Source organism: Magnolia sinica, chromosome 6 (genome assembly GCF_029962835.1).
Source record: "Magnolia sinica isolate HGM2019 chromosome 6, MsV1, whole genome shotgun sequence".
NCBI classification, from domain to species: Eukaryota; Viridiplantae; Streptophyta; class Magnoliopsida; order Magnoliales; family Magnoliaceae; genus Magnolia; species Magnolia sinica.
Genome location: NC_080578.1, coordinates 85,817,717 through 85,833,793, shown reverse-complemented (window position 1 = coordinate 85,833,793; position 16,077 = coordinate 85,817,717).

The window sequence follows — 16,077 nt, the reverse complement described above, 5'->3', positions numbered from 1 at the left end:
CGTGTAGGTATTACAATAGGATATATATTTTTGTGGATGATGGTATTGACAGTGTCAAGTTACATTACAATATGATAGATATTTTGTGGATAATTATGTTGACGAGAAGTATTATAGTTGTTATTATTTGCACGACATGCATCCACATATTATACCATACATGCACTTAATGAAACAAATTAGGAAATAGTTTGTTTTGATATGCTATCATTAACTGCGCTTGATTGTGTTAATAATATATGTAACTTAGAAAAATGGAACCACTGAGTTGATCACGCAGTCCCACATGAGACGATATTTAAAACACCAACCAAACAATATTATCATTGCATGTACCACCAATGTCTCAAAAGGGCAAGCATAGATCGACACGTTTCATCATCGGGATGTCATTTTTTGAGTGTCGGACGGATACTTTACACATTACACATTACACTTTATATTTTATTCATTTTAGACTTGTATATTGGAGTTCCCAGCGGAGTGGACTTTGTTGATTGAATGGATGTATGTATATTTTGAATTATTAAATAGACTATATTTATTTTTGGACTTTTATACACTGTTTAGTTTAGTTCTTATAATTGTTTGGATGTCAATATAACTATACAGAGTAATCATACTTTCGTAGAGCAAAAGTTCACATCCAAAATATCAGGAATCGAGTGTGTGCTCGACCCCTGAAATTCGAAGTATGGTAAATTGGTATTAGAGCATGAGTTTATAAATAAATTGGACCCGAGCTGGGGACTTAATAAGCTATATGTTGATGTAGTTAGGACTTTGAAATTAGGGACATTGAATATTAGGATTAAATTTTTTATTGTTTGATAATTTTGAACTTTAATTTTGGGATCACCTTGGTCAGGATTGTAATATGCGAGATGCGTAAGTACGCGTGAATTCGTTCTAAAATAGTTCAATTCGGTATATTGGAGGCATAGGAAGTAAGTTTTGGTGTAAGGGCTCAAGAACCATGTTAGATGAGTGATTCGATCTTGGTGAAAACCTAATCCACAAGTGTAAGTTCATGTTTTTGTCAAATTTGGATAGCAGTGTTCAGTGCCACTGAGTGGAGGTTGGAGCCACCGAGTGGAGAATTTGATTTTTGAAAAAAAATGGACAGCATGTCATGATGCCAGAGAGTGAGACTCGATGCCATCAAGCAAAGTGGGATAGTAACTCATGGTGCTATTGAGTAAAAAATCATTTTTTTAATGAAAATAGGACAGTAAAGCTCGGTGCCACCGAGCAGTTATAAACAACATGGACAATAATAGATAACTTCAGTATGCTAATTTATAAAATGCCTATCTTCTTAAATACAACTCCGATTGAGGTGATTCGAAAGCTAGAATAAAGCTTCATGAGTCTAGTTTTATAGAAAAATAAATAGAAAATAATCAAATTCAAATAAGCTTGATTTTGGATATTTTGGAACTATATAGAAAATCATCGATTTCAAATAACTGGTACTTTTGGAATTTTTATAATTTTTATGAAACTTGAAATGTGATGAAATTTGGTGAGACAAAAGTATATTTAATGATGAATTAATAGAAAAAAATATAAAAAATAATTCAATAACTAAAAGTGTTAAAAACATTCCAAACAATTGACCTGTTGAAATTGAAAATTTTTACAACTACAAGTTGCCAACAAATTGGGAATCCATCGACCGGTATGGGTTGGAATCATTCACAACAAAAAAAGGATTTCTCAAGTCTTTATTATACCAGAGATTTATATAAAAAACGAACAAAAGAAAAAAATAATAATAAACATTTTTTTTCGTAACTCAAAACATTGATAATTCTCATTATAAATGGATCATTATATAGACCAATTATAAACACATCTCATAAATGTATTAATAACAATTATGCGTTTTCAATGCATGTTATATCTTTTAAAGATAAAATACAAGTTTCTAAACCATATATGCAAAAAAATTATTTTTAGTAAATTTTAAATCAATCGTATCTCTTTAGCCTTGGAGTTTTAATTTGTAGTGTCTTCTTAGGGTTTATTTCTTATCATGTCAAGAATTATCCTGCTTGATTAGATTATAACTTTATATTTTTAGTATATTTTATTATTTTAGAAAAGTTTTAGTTTAGTTGTAATATGACTCTTAAGTAAGGTTTCGCATTACTATTTAGAAGTTTGTAACCTCGTTTTAGAGACAAACTTCACTAAAATATTTTGAATTTATTTTTCTTTCCTATGAATTTAAGAATAATCTTGTAGATTCAAGGTTTTGTACACCTGAGGTAGATGGTAATCTTTCTCATCACGCCCTTCTCTACATCATATTAAGAACAAGTACCATCTTTACTAGGATTAAAACAAATTATGAATTAGGGACACAAACTTAAGCTCATTTGAAAGCTGTCATTATAACCGTGTGAACTTCGAGATAAAACTTATATAAAGTGAGAAAACAAGTACCCACTATAATGTACATAAGACTCAAATGAAAATACTCTTTAAACTTAACCTAAAGAAAAATCTCAAAATTTTGAAACTTAAACTTCCTAATAACACATAATATTTTCTAAGTGTCTATAATGATCGGAATCACTAATTTACGAAACCGTATTGATTGAAGTATTTGCGGTTTGACCCAAGTTCTAAATCTTGGTGATTATCAATAGATTCAATGCTTAGCCAAACAGAATACCGAATCTCACCATTCTTAGAAAATGTTATGATGAACTTTCTGTTCTGGCTAGGCAAATGATCGATATTTCTGGCTCAGACCTACTATATATGTCTTTTCATGTTAGCTTGACTAATAAAAACTAAAAATTTGCCACCTCACCTCTTGGGAATTGTTAGGGATAGCCGATAGAATCTAGAAATTGTATTTAGGATCATGGTAAATGGACGCCCACCAATTTGTCCACAAGACGTAGCCTTAATCTAACATAGGGGTTTAAACCTAAAAAAATTTTCTAGTGGATAGCAGATATTTAGAAAATTAGATCTTAAATGACAGTATATTCAGATACATGAATTGAACATAGAAATTTGGAGAGATTGTCAGCCCGTTAGTTCATTTTGTTCAAATTTTCCTATATAATTGTAATATATAAATCATCTTATAGTGTTAAAATAGATTTGCTTAAAGGATTCAAGTTGGGACTATGAAAAAAGTTCTTTATCTTGGCAGAAGATTATGGCTTCTAAATCCATATCCCCTCGAGTACATGCCTCGTGCGAGTTGACTCCTCCATCCGATTATATTGATCGAGAGGTGAATCTTGTGCTCGGTCCTGCACTTTTAGTCAGATCAAGTAATCATGAAATGGAGCTGGAGTTAGAAACTGTTCCATCACCACCAGTCGTGAGTATCTCTAGTGTTGTTTCTGTTGGCGCCCAATCAGAAGTCTTTAGTGTTGCATTTAATACAGTTGGACAAATGAATACCCTGATTTGGCTGCTACAAACCCTAATACAGCAACAATAATTTACCATTGTCGTTCTGCTCGAGAACATACAGCATGACAGTAGGGTACCTAAAAGAAGGGTGAAGTCCCTACTTCGACTATGTTCCCCTTCAGTTCGAACCAAGCATTATTATTACTGTGGAAGACTTAGTCATACTGTCAAATTCTACTATAAGAAAATACGAGATGAAGGTGTTATGCCTCTATCTCAAAAGAGTCACCCAACTTAAATTAAGACTACACCCCTGTTGACCCTCGCTTTAAGCAAAACTCAACTATTTGATTATTGTAAAAGATCAGACTATTATGTTATCCACTACTTCAAGAAAATATGGGATGATAGTGTCCTTTCCAAAGAACTCAAACGCTGTGAATCCTACTCAAGTCCCACATCTTCAAGCGCCGAAGTACTTGGATATACGAACTTTATAAATTACTTAATAATAAATGAATTTATGATGTTTAAATTTGAAAAAAGATCATGCATTTGATTTAGTGTGTTGTTAGTGACAGAGATATATATTTCGAATCTCGATGGCAGAATTACTTTTCAAGAGGGGTAGACCGCATAAATTAGGCTAATATAGCTAACATACATACTTGCACACGTATGAGCATGAAACTAGTGAAAAACATTAGGTGTTACAAAATAAGAATATCTTTACTTATTGAAATTAGAAAATTTTGGAGAGAAAACTATTTTTTTATTAGGGGTATATTGCAATGTCCTAGATTTTTGCTAATTAGGATCCTAAAATTCATGGAGAAATTTTTGTTATACATATTTTAATCTTATCACCTAATAGTCTTTAGTGTTTGATCTTAACAAATACATTGATAGTATCATCAAAAGAACCGTACACATTCAATCAGATACCTGTAGGAAGCTGAAGATTATGCCCGATCACCATTATTTTAGCCCTAACATATTGATCTGTTCATCTAGGGCTTAAATCTAACTGACATATCACTAACTAATTAAGACAGTCGTAATTAAATAAAGACTCCTCTAAAGCTAAGACAACTAGAGGTTGAATCTTAATTAACAAACTAAATTGACCTAGTTACTCTATTAGTTTAAGACCCGACGGTTTAAAGTGATTATGATCAAATCACCATTTTTGCTAATTATGAATAAGTCATACTATGAACTTAACTAATTCAAACCCTACCTATCGCTCACAAGAAATCTCGTTATCTAATTTATTTTAAAATGTCTAAATTAATCGAACAAGCTCTAGATCGCTTATTAGGGAACCACTGAACTCGAAATTATACAAAGATGTTTGTCTTAGCGGGTTTGACGTTCATCGTGGGATATTGAGTTGAGACTGCATGTCAAATTATTCAACCTGGACTCGAAAGGTGAGCTCATGAGATGTGTGAATGCCCTTAGAAATTGTCAGAAACTTAAATAAATTGTCTCTATCCAATCTTTGTTAAAGTTATGACTTTCAGACCGTTAGATTACGGTCAAACTAGGGACACCAACATGAATTAATGTCCTAAACACATAAATATAGTCGTGATCCCGATCGAGGATTGGTAATCGTCGAAATAACTTTTGATTATATTCATCAATCGTCATATCCGAATTGCGGAATGATCATAGCCTTGCGTAGATCACTACTTAGGGAAACTTTCCTATGGCATAGATCGACCCATACACTCTATAATGGACCTCAAACGCTAGAAACAATTTCACATAGGGTAATAATACCAACTAGATAGCCATTAGGGCCAATAAGGGCACTCCTCCATTCCATACGAATCTTCCTTAGTTAGAGGAAAGAAGAGAAAGAGAGGAAGAGAGAAAGAGAGTGAAGAATTTTTTGGTGCTTGTCTTTGTCAAATCCCCTTTGATTAAACCCCAACTTTCGTTCCCTCCGTTGAGTTTTTCCTTGTGATTGGATGTAAGAAATGTTTTCTACTTTTCGATTAGGTGATTTAGTATTAAATTTTATTAATCTTATATAAGTTTTATTTGACTTGATTAGGAATCAATAATTGTTTCAAAAAATCCTAACCTTAAGCGTGATTAGATCGCGTGAAACCCTTAAAGTGTGGACCATTCTTCTAGGTTTATTTATATCAACTCTTGATAGTATTAGATAATAATTTTTAGTTGTTGTTAAAATTTCATATGCTATTTGTGCTTAAATTTTTTTTATTATTGGATCCCTAATGTTACTTGATATTGGTAGCCAATATGTTTGATGAAATGCTTTGATGAATGTAAAATTTCTACTATTATAACTCTTTTATGCCAATTGATAAGTGATATTGATATATATTAGATCGTATTAATATATATTAGATTGTACTGATTCGTATATATGTTCTATTGATATATTCCGATATAGCATAAATTTGTGTTATTGATATATGTTAAATCGCATTGAATTTTACTAGTGCTCTATTCATATAGCTTGTGTGGTGTTAATTTACTTCAAAATTTTGATTATGTATTTGATAATTTAAATTGTTATTATGCTAGATCAAGCGCTGCAAAATATTTAAGTATATGCCCTGCTTTGGGTTGGCTATCCCAGACTTATACGGTCGATTAAGGTTGAACACAGATAACTAACAGTAATAGGAACTACAGTGGATATTTTATACCTAATGCTTATTTTGTCTGAGGTTCTCTGTAACTGATCGGATTAGCCTAATTCTCAAGTGACCACTATTACGCTTGGTATTGTATAATATTCGATGAAATCTGAGATACCACTGTTACTATTGATTTTATAATCATTAATGCGTTATAATCCTAGAAAGATTCGTGAGTCAGGCATGGTGGTATGGAATATCGTGTCTAAGTTATCGGCCTACACTAAGTAATGAGCTCCCTATAGTGACCATTGAGTACTAATGAAAGTAATCGACCTATCATCTTAGAGAAAAAATTGGGTGACAAGTTTTATCCATGTTTGATACTTGATCTGACCTACCATCTTGTAGATAAAATTAGGTGACGAGATTCTCTGCATTTGATTTTGGGCTGATTAGCCCTTACCATGTTGAAATTATCCTTAGGTGATGATAAAAATTCATTATCATTAGAAAGGTCATATACTTTGGACATTAGAGTGATAAACTCTATATTGGATCAATGGACACTGGTGATGACCTACTATGTTTCGCAATAAGCTAAGGGATCCCGTTAGTGACTTGATATAATGTCGGCATCTTAGCTTTGCCAATATGTTATTTAAATTTGGATTAATAAAAAATTAGCCAATCATGCATATCATGGCATCTGTTGGTAATGTTGGCTACGAGCTACATTATAATTGGATAAATATTTTCGTGTATCAATGGTATCGAGCTACATTACAATATAATAGATTTTTTTTGGATGATTGTGTTGACGAGGAGTATTATAGTTGTTATTCTTAGGACATGCATCCACATATCATGCCATACATGCACTAAATGAAATAGATTAGAAAATTATTTGTTTTGATATGGTATCATTAACTACGTTTGATTGTGTTGATAACATATGTAACTTAAGAAAATAAAATTACTGAGTTGATCACTCACTCCCACCTAGGATATTATCATTATAGGTACCACCGGGGTCTCAGATGTGCAGGCATAAATCAACAAGTTTCATCGTCAGGATGTTATTTTTGGAGTGTCGGGTGGATACTTTACACTTTATTCATTTTGAACTTTTATATTAGAGTTCTTGGCTAAGTGGACTCCATGGATTGGATTGATTTATGTATATTTTAAATTATTAACCAGTTATACTTGTTTTTAGACTTTTATACACTATTTAGTATAGTTTTTACGATTGTTTGAATGACAATATAACTGTATAGAGTAATCATACTTCTGTAAAGTAAAAGTTTACAACCGAAGTATCGAGGATCGACTGTGTGCTTGACTCCTAAAATTCAGGGCGTGACAGCTGGTGTCTCCCCTGTTGAGATGGATAGAATGGAGACTGGATTGGAATCTAGTTATCCTTTCAATCACCGGTTTGTGCTCTATTCAAGCAATTTGTGAAAGGGTAAGGGTTAGCTATTCGGAATGAGTTTTTTTTACCTTGTGACAATAAACATGAGTCTACGGCCTTAATGACTTTTTTCTTTTCAGTTTTTAAGTTTGTATGCCTTTCAAATGAACAAGAATATACAAATAAACAAAATAAGGCTAAACAATATCGACTTTATTGATATTTAAAATGTATGGTACATTAAAATCGACAAAGTAATAATCAACTAAATAAATAAATAAAACAAAACAAAGATAAATACTTGATTCATTTATCAAAATAGATGATCGAGGCGGATAGTCAGCAAAATGTGACCAGATTGGTATGATTAACCAAATTGGAACTCAGTTGAACATAATGTTACAACTTAAGGTTGATGATATTTACTCTTACTATTAAGGTACTATAGTAGGAGCCGCTATGCAGTAGTTATCTATGCTACAACTAGGCTAAACTCAGGAAAGATAAATATGCTTAGCGTGGGGCCTCATGCTCTTCTTCGTGTGCTCATTTTATAACTTGTTGAGGCGATGGAACCCCTTGTTTGGCTTCCTTGTTGCTTATGGATCCTTCATGCTCATGTCATAGTTTGGATATAAGAATTTCCTTGATTGCTCCGGAACTAATGACTTAGATTAAGAAGGACTCCTAACTAGACCTGAATTCACTCGTTTCTCGGATCTTCTTTTCATAGTTGATCCTTTGCAAAAATGTTCATGGCCCACTAAAGATCAGGCTCAGGAATGTCAAGATTCTTCTGATCAAGACAACCAAATCAAGGGTTGGACCCAAACCAATCCTAACCACTCAACATCTTTGCTAATGGCCCACCTTGTCCACTTTGAGGTATTGGACAATCTTAATCAAAACCACCTTTAGCATTTTCACCATTCACTAAAGGATGGTTTAGAGTGCTGAAAATGATAGATGGATAAGATCCATCACATCCTCCTCTCCTAAACACTTGATCCTGTTCAAAGTTCAACTCTGGAAGTGTCTAGGTGATCCCTCCGTCTCTTTCAATCTCCAAAGTGTTGGATGAACCAGATTTGTCCGATACTTTATTATCGAATGGATCCGTCTTCTCATCCAACTGTCCCATTCTTTTTATTTCAAGCAATGCCTTGGGGCTAACTAATGAGATTGTCTCTCCCAACATAGGTTTTGAACCCAAGTTATATTGGCTTGACATTGGTCCGATCTCCCGACATTCACAACATTTTTAACCGTTGCCGCTTCTCCGAACCTCTCTCGAAAGATCTCTCATTTTGGAATGACTAAAAGAGACCATCTCACCAATAATATCATCGTCATATCTGTGATTAGATTTGTTCTCTCGACGGGTCTTTTGTAAATGTGCTAAGTCCGTTGCTTCATAAATAACAAGTTGATTGTGGCTCTTCAGATGTAAGTATATCTTCCATGTGTACCCAACAAGTAATGTCATTACATGGCAGTTTTCTATTAATTAGGGTGTTGAAAATGAGTGTAAACACTAATCATTTTTCATTTCTCATTAAATTTAATCAATTGGATTATCCTAAAAGTTGGTGCCTCTAATTTTATTTATTTATTTATTTATTTTTAAGAAATAAAGTTAGCTAGGTGGGATTGACTGTCGATCACACGAACTATTTGTAATCATGTGTTTGAAAATCTTAACCATTCATCATTTTGGGAAATTCATTTTGCTGGATTTTCAGGCTTATTGGACACCTACGTGAGCCACAATCTTAAGCTCAAATCCAGCCATTGATGGAGAAAAATGTGTTAGAACTCGTTATCTATGGCAACCAAACGCATTGGTTCAAACCATCCTTTTTTAATTCTTAATTCTTATAAACCTCAAGTGGTTTGAATTTACCTATCTCATCAGATCTCTGATTCCAGCTGGACCCGGTTGTCTGGACCGTCTGTTGCACTTTTTATAACATTGAGAAAAAGGACCTCAGAATCTTGGACCTGAAGTCACCTTTGTTGCTCTTACAAGTGGAGCTCATGTGATCCAGACCATTGATCCCGTGGGACCCACCATGGACTTTAAAATCTTATTAATCAAATCATCTTTGTGGCCTAAAAATAGAGGGTCAAATTGAGAAATACATGGACGGTTCACATTCAGTTGAAAAATGTAAAGATTGTTGGCTAGGATTTTCGGATATTCTTGGGGGCATGGTCCATCCACTGCGAGATGTAACCGACCAATGGTCTGGATTGCTCATACGTGGGCCCCACTTTTTCAGAACTAAAAACTGAATAGTCTCCAATGCCTCAGATCAAGGATATGCTATAATCCCACTGAGCGTACAACAGCAGCCCCACTACAGTTCTACACACCACACGTGCCAACAGGGCACACATGTGCGAGATCTAAGCCATTCATCAGGTGTCCCACTTTGAAGATGACCTCTGAAAATAGGTTGGCCCACTGACCAAGTTGGCCACAACATAACAAACAAATGAACGGCTTACAAATCCTCACACCAAGTTTCTCTGTGGATCCATTCACTCATAAACGGGCCAACACCTCTAGCCTGGACCCGACGGGTGACCCATTGCGTATTGATGGTCTATGGGTTGCGTTATCGGGCCCAGCCCACTGTATCAAAGATGAACAGCCCACTTACTCTATAATTGAAAATCACAAGTTTGATTGGACTGAAGCTGAAGATGAACGGTTAGATTGTGCTGAAATTGGAGGTGGATGGTTTGATTGGGCTGATATTGAAGGTTTATGGCTTGCTTGGACCAATTTCTAATTTGAATAGTCTGATTTAAATGATACTAAAGATTAGTAATGCAGTATCAAACATGAAAACTTTCATTGGGCCCATATCGATGATCTAGGTTTGACTGATATTGAAGATGAACGGTCTGATTGGATCCGGCAACATTTTCCATTCCAATCCTAACCTGCGGCCCATTTAACTTAGCCGGAACCCACCGAAGAAATTGGTCGGTCGGATTGACCCGCAGGTGGACCCTACCCATCACCACTAGTTAGATTGAGTGTCAATGGGCCTGGCCGGCCTGCTTGCTAGGACCCGAATAGATCAAACCCAGTCTGGTCCATGACAGCCTGATTGATGGATGGTAAACCCACGTTGGTGTCTTCATCCAAGGGCTATAACTCACGTGGGCTTCAGAGTCTGGAAAACTAGCCCACCAGGGCCATGTTTGGACAGTTTAAGCCCATGAACTAGTCCTGGGTCTGGTTTGGGCCCAATATGAGCCCACTTTGCATGTAATCCCTAGGTTTGTAACTTGGTTCGGGTTCACCCAAACCCAGGTTGGGTTGGGTCAGGTTGTCCGGGTCCGGAGGTTGGGTTCAGGTTTAAAAATGCCAATCCAATTTGAAATTGGGTTGGGTTCGGGTTGAGCAAATTTGGGTCTGGTTTGGAATAATCATGCATTTGGGTCAATTCAAGTTGGGTCAGGTTGTCACTACTAAGGGGACGTCATTTCTATTAAAAAATGAAGCCCGAATCTAGTAAGGCGCACTATAACGCACTCTAACTTTCAATCCTGTGCGTAAAGAATGAAGGGTGCTCCAGCTGAAAAAGGAATGCTAGCATGCATCAGTCAAGTACTTTAAAGCCGACGCTTGCAGCTGCACGAGCGCCCTATCATAGAAGAAATTTGGGTTGGATACCTTGGGTTGGAATACGGGTTGCGGGTTGCATCGTCTTGAGGTCGGGTCGGCCCAATTTGACTTGTAGTAAGGAATCAGTCCTAGGTATTTTAAAGTCTATGGCCCAGATGATAAACGGGCTGGGCTTGAACAGACCATGGCCCACATCAAACTCAACACATTGACATCTCTACTTCGAGCAGCCAAACAGTTATGTAGCTGAAAATGTTTTCTTTTAGAGGTTTCCTGACCCTCACACGTGTATATGGCAGCCTACGTAAACAACCGTAATCGTGCCAGCCATGGGCATGAGATCCAAGCCATCCATCTTTTGGTTCCCATCATGTAAATACCTTGCCCCAAGAATCAGGATGGTGCAGTGACCAAATGACCACAATTTTTAGAAACAAGCCGAAGAAGACTCGGCCAACTTTTTTTCATTCTTCCATTATTTATTTATTTTTTAAACTGTGGCCCACCTGATTAGTGGACTAGCCTGAATTTTTTATCCAGGGAAACTATGTTGCAGGGTCCACCTGGTGGACGGCTTGGATGATTGAATCTCATCCCCACATGCCATGCTGGCACTCGTCTGGGTGTACACAGGCTATGGCATGGATGAAGATTCTAGTAGTTTAAAGAGCCCAACTTGATGCGTTCCATCAATCCTAAGGCTTTTGACCCATTGGTTAGATTATTTACAATTGGGGTCGTTTGTCATCTCTACTCTAATAAATTAAAAAAATTTCAATAAGAGCTACTCTAATAAGTTTTTTCTATTTGTAGAGATGCCAAACACCCTGTAGCTCTTGTTTTAAATAAGCTCATTTGGTAAAATTATATATATTTTTTTCAAGTATATAAAAAGCTTTTATTTGAAATAAGCACATTTGGTAAAACTTTTGAATAAGAGTTTTTGTTTTAAAAATAGGATAGTTGATGTAAATTTTTAAAATTACAACAACTTTATTATAAGAACAAACAATTTGGATAGTTGTTTTGGTGGATCTCACCAAAGATGAACTATATCCCAAATCACAAAAGAATGGATGGCTATAATTTTCATATTTTAAGACATTTAGGTTATCCATTATGTCGTATATTAGATGTGGATTAGCCATCATATAGAGCCCACCTTTGATGTGGACCATCCATTCTATGAGCCAAACCTTCAAAGTGGGCCGTCCATCATACAAGACCCCTCTTGAATGTGGATCATTCATCATTAGGGGCCCACCTTGATTTAGGTCATCCATCACGTTGGGCCCACCATCATTGCTAATTGTCCTTATGTGGGGACCCCTCAATGTCCACTACCCATCACCTATCACGAGGAGTCCACATTTGATGTATCCATAGTGTGGGCCCTACCTTTGAAAAGGATTGTCAATCATGTGGGGCCCACTTTTGATATCCACCATTCATCACATGGGACAAACCTTCTATGTGGATCATCCATCATGTCGCCCACGTTGGATATGGGTCATCCATCATGCGAGACCTTTATGTGGACCGTCTATTAGGTGGGGCCCACTTGATGCAGACCATCCATCATGTGAAGCCCACTCTATCCATTATGTGGGACTCCCTTGATGTGGACCATTCATTGTGTAGGCCCCACCTTCAATATGAGTCGTTCATTATGTGGGCCCACCTTTACTGTCAACTGACCACCATATGGGCCTACCTTCAATGACCATCATCCATCATATGGGTCCCACCTTTGATGTGGATTGCCCATCAAATGGGACCACTTGATGTGCATGTTCCGTTATGTTGGGCCACACTTTGATGTGGACCATCCATCATGTGGGGCCCACCTTTGATGTTGACCGTTCATTATGTGGGCCCACCTTAATGTGGACCATGCATCATGTGGGGCCCCACATTCAATACGGGTCATTCATAATAGGAGCCCACCTTTGATGTCCGCCATCCATTATGTGGATCCCTCCTTTGTTGTGGCCATCTATCATGTGGGGCCCACTTGATGTGGATACTCTGTCATGTGGAACCTACCTTTGATGTCCACCATCATGTAGGTCTCACCTTTGTTGTAGACTGTCCATCATGTGGGGCCCAACTTTCAATATGGGTCATTCATCATGTGGGCCCACCTTTAATGTCAACCTTCCATCACGTGATCCCACATTCAATGTCCACCATCCATCGCGTGGGTCCCACCATTGATGAGGACAATCTATCATGCAGGGCTTGCTTGATGTGGATCGTCGATCATGTGGGGCCACACTTTGATGAAGGCCATCCATCATGTAGGGGTTGCTTGATGTGGATCGTCGATCATGTGGGGCCACACTTTGATGAAGGCCATCCATCATGTGGGACTCACCTTTGAGGTGACCGTGCATTATGTGAGCCCACCTTTGATGTTGACCATTCATCATGTGGAGCCCCACCTTCAATATGGGTCGTTCATCATGTGGGCCTACCTCAAAAGAAATTGTAAAAAGAAGAGAAAAGGGTAAGATGGGAAATACTTGAAAAGCTTAGGGACAAACTTCTCAAAAAATTAGCTCAAAATGTCTGCCGTTTAAGCCAAATAAGCTCATTTTTTAAAAGATAACCTCTCCCCAACTTATAAATTCAGAGCTTATTTGATACATTATGAATAAATAAGTACACTAATTAGACTTTTACCAAACAATTTAAAAGCTTTTCTTATTATTATTTTAAATAGATGACTAAACTTTTATTTATAGAGATGCCAAACACCCCGTTGGAATTAGAACTCATATTACATCTTCTATTTGAGTAAAACCCCAAGTCCTGACAAGGCTACCTAAGAAACCAGAGTGCGGCCTCCAAGTGGTCACCTTGGATGTCGGCTTTGGAGCGTGTTGGAATGTTACGATCCCAATGGTTTAAAGAGTCTAGCTCGACACATTCCATTAGTCCTAAGGCTTTTGGTGTATTAGTTAGGTTCTTGACATGATCTCAACCAGTGAATTTCTCCATTAAGGCTTGGATTGTTTATGGTATCCCTTCTAATGGTGCATTTGAGAGCCATTAATTGAATGGTTGAATTATTTGATGGGGCCATGCTGCATTCACAATAGGCCTCATGATTTCCATGGTCTGGATTGCTGTACCAATACATCGATATATATGATGTCCAAGCCATGCAAAAGGTGCGGGCATGCCACCATGAACGAATATAATGGGTAGTCTAAAATCAGTCTGGATGGTCATATGCAACACACTCATGTGGCCCACTTGATTATGGAACTAGATTGATTTTACACCCAGTAATCTTCATGGTAGACCCTATCATTGGCATGGCTTGGAGGTGTTGGTTTCGAATTCGGCCCACACATTTCATGTGTGTGTAGCATGCCAAAGTTAATAATGGCTCAACTTAAACTAAACGTCTTGTGACCATAGGTGCCGAAATAGTTGAATTAGGATAAGATGTATAAAGATTGACCTGACTACTTAACAACCAATTGCATAGAATCAATTCATTTATGAAGGAGAGGATTTGTCCTTCTGCTTCTTTTTTTTTTCCTTCGGAGAAATGACTTTTAATTAAGCATGTGATTGCTTTACGTAATTCAATAATAAAATAATATAATTATAAATAGAAAAATCAATTGAAGTCAATCAATTAAATAAATAAGGTTTACATACACTCGGTTAGAAAATTAAATGGTAAAAGAAAAAAAAAAAAAAAAAACTAATGACAATTTGTTCGTTCGTGATAAGACAATCAGCGAGAATGATCGTCTAATCAAGGCAAGAAAGTCGTTAGACATGAAAGCTAGATTGCCTACTCAATTGGCTTCATGGTTAGATGGTTGTCTAACAACAATCCATTCATTGCAAGTTAGGTTTTGTTATGCCAGATAACTGTCGTTTGCTGGAAGAGTGAACATTTGTTCGTCTGATCATGATTAGCTTTGTGGTTAGACAACTGTTATGGCACTTGTCTGTTCATCACTTAGGACTAGGTTCCATGGCAATATGCCTGATGGTGGATGGATCTTTGATGGTTTGTTCATTGTATGGCTGGGTTTTGTGGTAAGATAATCGTTAGGAAACGACAATCCATTTATTACCTGTATAAATGTGCTTCATGGGTAAGACAGTCGTTATTTAGACAATTGAATGTTCAACACTCAACCATTTTACTTCACGGCGAGAAGGTTTGTGGGGTGACAACCAGTTCATCACTTTGGGCTTTACTTCATAGCAAGATAGTCGTGGGAACAACTACTCATTCATCGCTTAGATCTTGACTTCATGGGCAAGGTTGCTGTGTGGTGGTAATTTGTTCGTTTGCTTAACTAGGCTCCGTGGCAAGGCAGTTGTAATTAAACAGTGACCTATTTATAGCTTAGATGAACTTTGTGGCAAGATGGTCAATGAAATCTCTAGTCACGTGGCAAGATAGTCATGCTGGCCATCTATTCAAGATGTAGGGATTTTTCCAAGTCCAACAACACAATTGTATATATAGGGTGTCTAACTATCTTATTTTAGTATATTTAATCTGAGCTAGTTTTGCAGCATTGTGCAAGCTTTGCAGTGGATGAGTTAGATTAGAGAATAATAATAATAATGACAAGTATTCATGATAGACAAATGATAGGCTGCACCCTGCTGAAAAGAGCAGTGTTTGTGTTGTATCAAAGTGGTGTACAAGTCAGTTTACTTTAGAGACGCATGTTAGAATCGACCTATGGGATCTTCTCTTGATTGATTGATAGTTAGCAGATTTGACCGATTAATATCGTAATTCAAGTCGAGTTTGTGAGGTTTTTTTTTTCTTACAGGCCAATCATTAAGTACGCGTAGCTAATTGTATTTCTATATATCTATAGCTAATCATATTTCTATATATCTTGAGATAATTTTTGGTGATTTTCAATAATCTACAATCACCACTGTGTGCAACTACTCGATGTTTGCCATGTGTCATGAGAAGCATCATCACTGGTTGTGACTTCTTTATCTATGGCATCTCT